Source organism: Rhinichthys klamathensis, unplaced genomic scaffold, assembly GCF_029890125.1.
Source record: "Rhinichthys klamathensis goyatoka isolate OS25496 unplaced genomic scaffold, OSU_Roscu_1.1 h1tg000418l_1, whole genome shotgun sequence".
Classification (NCBI taxonomy): Eukaryota; Metazoa; Chordata; class Actinopteri; order Cypriniformes; family Leuciscidae; genus Rhinichthys; species Rhinichthys klamathensis.
Genome location: NW_026606916.1, coordinates 126,927 through 134,751, shown reverse-complemented (window position 1 = coordinate 134,751; position 7,825 = coordinate 126,927).

Sequence of the window (7,825 nt, the reverse complement as noted above, 5' to 3'; positions counted from 1 at the left end):
TGTTGTATATGTTGTAAAGAAATTTTCAAATGAAACTTATTTCTGCACCACTAGCTAGTTTATTGTCCCAGGCCCTGATGTGATGGATGCCTGTTGTTTGCTTGTTCTATTCATGCCTTAAAGGTTTCTCAAATCTTTTTCCAAAGTAATTTTTGTAGCTGCATAAATTGCTAGTGGCCTGCTTACAACATCAGCTCTAAGTTTTGTTGTGTCTGCATGGTGATTACAATAATGCGATCCATAGCAGTTTATCTTTGTCATCGCCAAGGAGATCTTATAAGCCAAGCATAGGCAGTATAAGACCATCCTGATAAACAGATAATACAGAGAGTGGCTGTGTGCTTAACTTGAACCATTCTTGGCCATAATCTCTAACTTGCATCATACTTGACCGTAATCTAACTTGAATCAACCTTGATCTCCTCTCAAACATTGTATGAGTAGTTCGCCACATTATTTAGTTGATTTATGAGTCTGTTGCAAAATCCCATAAGAAAGTTTACCATGATAAACTATAGTACATACAATGGTATACCATAGTAGTACCATGGTACCTTCATGGTACATACCATTAGTACCTCAGATATTACCATGGTACATAGTATGGTACTGTATATGTTACTATAGTACATAGTATGGTACCTCAGATTTACCATGGTACATACCCTAGTACCTCAGATATTACCATGGTGCATTCTGCAGTACCTCAGATATTACCATGGTACATTGTATGGTACTGTAGCTGTTACTATGGTACATAGTATAGTACCTCAGATTTACCATGGTACATACCCTACCTAAATAGCGCATTTGTGTTGGCAACCTTCGCACTCGCGCTTCCTCTCTTGTTGCCTAGGATACAGACGCAGTGGGAATTGTAAACAAACAATCTTTTTGGAAATATGTACGCTCTTTATGAATTTAGTAACCGTACAGTTGAAGTTGGCCGGTTGAACCTTATTGATTATGAACCTGATGTGGACAAAGAATATGTGGTATGGTGGTCTAAAAATGGAAAAACGACTGCTTGGACTGCCAAGATATTGGCAAGTTACGTGGTCTAAATTCCTGTCTTTTTACACTATTGTAACTAGAGTTAAAAAAAAATTAACGTTAACTTACACGAGTCACGACGCATTGCATTATGCACCTGCCGGCTGATGATATTTAAAACATCGAGAAAACACGAATACAACACACTGCACTTGGATGAATAAATGTATTCGCTTTATTTAATAATATTACCAGTTCCATATTATCTTCATTAAAAAATAAGACAATGAATGGTTTATTTTTTTTAATTAGACTGCATTCTTGTCAATTTCTAAATGTTTACTTTTTGATTTATGAATTATAACAGACTGATGGGGGAAAAAATTATTACTTTTTAAAAATTGGTTTTATTATTATTTAACAATTTCTTGCTTTTTTTGTTAGTTTTTATTAGTTGTAATTTTTATATAAACATTTAACTTTTAAAATAAAGGTTTTACAACATCACCATCTTCTGTTATGTGGGCCTCCATGTTCATCTATTGTACAGTATATGATATTGGTGAAGGGTGGTGGGGGCCCACATCAATATTTTTTCAGGGGGCCCCGAATCCTCTAGCTACGGCCCTGACCCAGTTCATATCAGGGGCAGGGCATCAGTATTGTATAAGCCTCTCCTTGGCTCAGGGGCTTCACTAAACCCCTGCTACATGAATGACTATACGTTTTAGTTGGCTTTTTAGATAGTTTGGGAGGATTCAATGAATACAATTATTTGTGATATCACTTAATATATAATAAAAACAATATATTTTTTCACGTTTAGTCTTTGTGTTTCAGTCTGTTCCTTGTCTGTCGTCATCTCTATTCTAGGTTGTTCTGTTCCTGTTATTTGGTTTTGTAAAGATTTTTAGTTAGTTTGAAAATAAATACTGCTGCATTTAGATCTTGCTTCACCTCGTCTATGCTGCAACCTAATATGTGACAATATTGAAACAAGCTCTTTTACAACAGTTTAGCAGGTCAAAATCTGCCTTAGAAAATATGTCATCCTGTGTGTAATATTTGGTTTCAGGCATATGCCGTTGTGTCAAATACTGTGTAGGAATGTCAATCTTCATTCTTATTTTCTTTATCTCGTCGGGCAATAAAGCTGTTTTATTATGGTCTGTGTGATTTGTAAGTATCATGCAGAACCCTTCTAAGACCAGCAGGTTGTGCATGGGGAATGAAGTCAAACTTCTTCCCAGGCCAAGCTGCATTCTTTTATTTTATCTGACATTTAAACTGTTCGTTTGATTTGATTTCTAAGGACTGATTTTGCATGCATGGTCCTGGGTCAGCATGTTTCGTTGATCCTGGAACAACAATTATAGTTATAACCCAAACCATAATCTAATCCTTAAACTGGAGGAAATTTTTAGATCAATAACAATGATTTACAAGTCCCTAACCCAGTCTGTCCCTATTTACGATGTCTAGGGAAATAAGGGCATAACACTTTTTAAAAATTGTGTGTGTACCTCAATGTACAGAACAGAGCAAGAAAAAGAAGCCGACCTCAGAACTCAGCTCAAAATGATTTATTAATCCACAGTGCCATGAAGAAAATAATATTTACAATAGGCCTATATACAAACAATGAATACGAACAATAACAAAATAACGACTTTAAACACAAACAAAAACACAAGGTGGGAAGGTGAGCGCACGAGAGATGCCAAATCAAAGAAATCAATAAAACAAAACAAAACTAGCTAAAAGGTTAATTCAGCTAAACTAACTACCAAACGAAAAATGTAGAAAAGAACAATCTTCGGCGTCAATACGCTCTAATTAAACTACACTAACTAAATAACAAAACTTACAAAGTGGGCACTCTCCTAAACTACTGTGTCTAACATAATCCAAAACCTCCTAAGTGCAAAATGTATGTCACGCGACCTACTAACCTGCTCTCTTCCCAGCTTTACACACTCCGTGTAAACTGATCAGGCTGAAGTTGAACAGTATACTCAAAACACTATGCAACAATTAAACAGAACTCGAATGTTAGACACACAGACAAATCATTGACAGCAAGTCAAACAAGCGCAACAAACAAAAGTGAGCAAACAGCTGTCGACATGGAAGTGATCACGGGCATTTGAATGAAGTGGTGAGATATGATTGGATGAGGTGAACCGAAACGTCATCATCCTTCATTAAGATTGACAGGTGGTAGATTGATTCAACGAAGACCTGAAACACACACACCACAACAACACCACCAAACTACACACATCTCCATATTGCAACACTTTGAATAAAAGTGCTACACACCACCACAACAACAACAACAACACCACCAAACTACACACATCTCCATATTGCAACACTTTGAACAAAAGTGCTGCAGGACCGTAACACAGTCCTAACCCTAACTCTAACATTATCCCTCAACTGATTGGTTGTTTGAGATATTGTTCTACAAACAACACGGACCAGATCCTTCTTAAGACCATCAGGGTGTGGGGGAATGAAGTCTGTCTTCATTCCAGCCCAAACCGTTTTCGTTTGCAAAAGGCTTGACCTTTAACAAAGCAGACCTGATTAAGCATGGGTTACTTTCTGTTTTGCTTCCATTCTCATTCATACCTCTTTATTATTTAGGGGTTTCTGTAAAATATAATAAACAGTCCAAGTTTATTATTATTTTAATTTTTTATATGGTACCTATGGGTTATTTCCTTTTTAATTATGGTTAAAATGGAAACAGGTTGTCTTCATTGTGGTTGGTCATTTATACAATCACCTTTCACTTATCTGCCTGGCTTTACAAGATTTCTATTGCAGATTGACGTTGACGTCACATGTAAAAGGATATAAATATACAGACAGAACCTGAAAATACGTTCTTCTCAAGAAAAATCTACTACAAGGTAAAGAAAATATTCTTCTTTTTTTTTTTTTTTTTGTGTAATAATTTTTGAGGACATTGCTGGTTGTGTATACAAGGTATAGTTTGACTAAAAGTCGAGTCCCACTGGTGCGTTAATGCAGTTTCAGTGGCAACGGTTCCGTATGGCATACCACCTACCGCAACACAATATCTGCCCAACCACCCGTCATTCACGCAATATACACAGGAACGTAATGACTGTAAATACTATGCAACCTATACAAATAACCTTCAAGTTTTATAGTTTTATAGTAGCCTATAAAATGCCCTGGGAAGTCAAACTAACTTTACTTAACATTTTCTGTATTGAAATAGTTTATTACTGTCCTACTTCCTACCTTCTTTTTCTGAATTCCTAATTGTTTATTTCCTACAGTTCATCAGACTCTTTATGATTTCCCATCTCTTGGAATATCTGATGGCCAGTTTTTTCCTTGTCATCATTAGAATATATTTTACTCATGGCTCTTGATTCTACCTTGTTGCCCTTATGAAAATGTAGCATTCTTGTAACAATAAAGCAATAATTACAGGTTAAACCATGGCTATTCAGTACCCTGTTTAGGCAAATGTTTACTTTTTTTCTTTCTTTTTTTAAAATTAATCTATAGCATTTGTTATGAAAAATAACAGCCTAGAAACTACAGATTTTGCTAAATAAATATAGTGGAAAATCTATTCCCATAACAGATTATCTATTATAAATTCTACAACAAGTTAATCAAACTTATAAGCTAGTTATTTATAGCTTTGACTCCACCGGTTTCACAGACAAGGCTTAATTAAGATAATCCCAGACTAAAATGCATGTTTGAGCTGTTTTACCTGAAAGCAACTTGCACTGACATATCTTAAAAATATGTCAGCGCCAAGGCCGGACTTACCATTGGGCTTGACTGGGCTGCAGCCCATGGGCCCCGCCCAGTAGGGGGCCCCCTCCCTTACCCGTTTTCGTTCGTTTGTTTTGTTCAGAGCGAGGGCCCAAAGTAGTGAGTGACTTGAGCGCTTGAAAACAAATCCAATATACTATAGTGCGCGCGCACGCGCCAAACGCGTCTTTCCGCACTCACGGAGTAGAAAGGCTAGTTTGAAAGACGGAGGGGAGCACGGAATAAAATACCCGGACCTTAGCTTCGAGGCTATAATCAAACGGCGCAACCTGATATTTATCACAAAGAATAACACGCGTGTTGATCTGCATCTGCTCCATTGCGGTCGGCTACTTTAAACAGCTTCAATTGGGCTTTTAGTCCAAAAGAGCGAGCATTTAGAAAAATCTTGATACATTCTTATATGTTCACGTCTCGTTGCTTTAAAGAGAACGATAATTTCTATTTATTTTTTCCACAAAATGATATTTTGAGCGCTCTCTCCACTGCCATCACAATATAGGAATATGTCATCAAAATGATACAAAAAAAAACATTTAGGCCTAACGAGTTCCCGTTTAATGTATTTAAAACACGAGCCTATATGATATGTGAGTTATCACACCAGCAAGAGCGCTGATTTTCCGAACATCTGCACAATCGCAAATGTGACATCAGTCCAATCAAAGAAAACAGAACAAACAGCAGAACCGCTGCGCCTCCGAGTAACACGTGTTTTGTTCCTCAAAAAATCTTCATTTTTGACAGAATCAGACAAGTAAATGATTCAATTAGGCTACCCATTCATACATACAGTCGTTTGCTAGGTTAAACGAATTAGGATTTTTGAACGAATCGGTTGAATAAAGGATCCAACTCCCTCATTAAGATGGAGACTTGCCGCCACCTACTGGCGGTGTTAGTTTGATAGTTAAAATGGTTTCATAGTTAATTTTTCTCAATCATTTCATATTTCTACATTTTTTTTTTTTTTACATTTAAAACATTAATCTCTTAACATAATTTATGCAATTATAACTTGCTGTGTAAATCCATACATGCCATGTCTAATCAGCCTGTGTCAATCCAAAAATGGATTTTATTGATACCGACTTCCTTTTATTTGGTCATAATAAGCCATACACCGTGTCTTTGCATTCTGATTGAATTTTTTTGACCAAAATTAAGAATCTGACAGATAGCTATGACAATGAATACAAAAAAAATCTCAACCTAGAGACCACATCCTGCATTATATTGTATTATAATGACTATTTAAAATTACCCTACCACTAAACTTTGACTATAGGCATGTTGCATATTAATTGTTCTAGGAACCTCAAAGCATATTTAAATTTTTGTGTAATTTGTGCTACTCCATAATGATGTTTGTAGCGTATAGGGCCCAAACATAAACTCAAGCCCCGGGCCCCCAGCCTCCTAAGTCCTGCCCTGGTCAGCGCCATTGTTTTGTCTCAAGATGCAGACCAGTACAGTTTTCTTTCCTAAGGCATGTTTATAAAAGCTATATTAAATGTCCTAATTGAACTAAGGTCTAATCCTGGCTTAATGTAAGCCCTGTCTGTTAAACCAGGCCTAAATGTCAAAGCTAAAATTTATTTATGCTGCTATTTTGCATTGTGAATAGAATAAAGAGGGCAATGATGTGATGTTACAGTTTTATTCAGAAATGTGTATGCTATATGAAGACATATAATTGGCAAAAGCATGGGGATATTTATAATTAGATATACACTGGCAAAAGCATGGGGATATTTATAATTAGACATACACTGTTGTGATTAATTTCTTAATCGCTTACTCAGTAAGCTGCCTATACGTTTTCGGACGCAGCCTTGAAATGGGTGTGTCATGAGATTCAACTGATGTGGTGTTTTGAAGGGGCCACTTTTACTTTCAATCTTTAATGTCTTCAAGAGGCAATTTTTTGCGTATAGGCAGAAGTGCACAGAATCGAACACCACGAACACCATCCAGAAGCAGTTGCACTGTTGTAGCACAGGTGTTTAATGCTAATTTAGAGGGTGTTGTTATAGAGCGGGTGCATGAAATCAAATTCCTTGGAGTTATTATAGATGATAGAATTACTTGGAACTCTCATATTAAATATGCAATCACTAAAATATCAAGAAGCATTTCTGTAATTGCAAAAGTAAAGCATATTTTAAATATTAAAGCTTTGCACACTTTATATTGTTCCTTGATCTTGCCCTATTTATATTATTGTTCTGTGATATGGGGTAGCACTTATAAATGCACATTAAGACCGATAGTAATGTTGCAAAAAAGAGTTATCCGATTAATCCATAAAGTTGGGTTTTTGGACCACACAAGCTCATTATTTTTAAAATCAAAGACCATGAAGTTTTATGACATTGTTGAGTTCCAATCAGTACAGATGCTATACAAAGCAAGGCACAAATTGTTACCAAGCCAAATACAAAGAAGGTTCCAAGAACGTACTGGTTGTTATGAATTACGTGATGAATTAAACTTTAGGACGCAGAAACATAGTACGACTGAAAAGTTTTAGCCTTACAGTTAATGGGGTACAATTGTGGAATAATTTGGAGATAGTAATGAGACGAAGTCCAAACATCAATCTTTTTAAATACAAATACAAACAAAAGATTTTTGATAGAGAAGAAGAAATGACTTGTCATTAGGGGTACTTCTACCATGATCAGATACTTTGTTGTCTCTTTGTTGTTGTATTGTTGCTTTTGCACTATGTTCCCTTGAAATATTGTGAAATGAAAATTTTTCTTGTATAAAATTTTGAGGGTGGGCGCTTATAAGCTCCTTTGCTTCGGCTCACTCCTTTTGAGCAGAATGGTTACTGCTCAAATAAAAAATAAATAAAAAAATATATATATATCTTGATTGAAGATGACTTATCTGGAGGACTTATTCTACATTATTTCACTCACCAGAGATATTGTTAAAGAGTCAGGAAGTAAAAAAAGTTTGCATAAAAATGTATAATATTTGGAAGAAATTG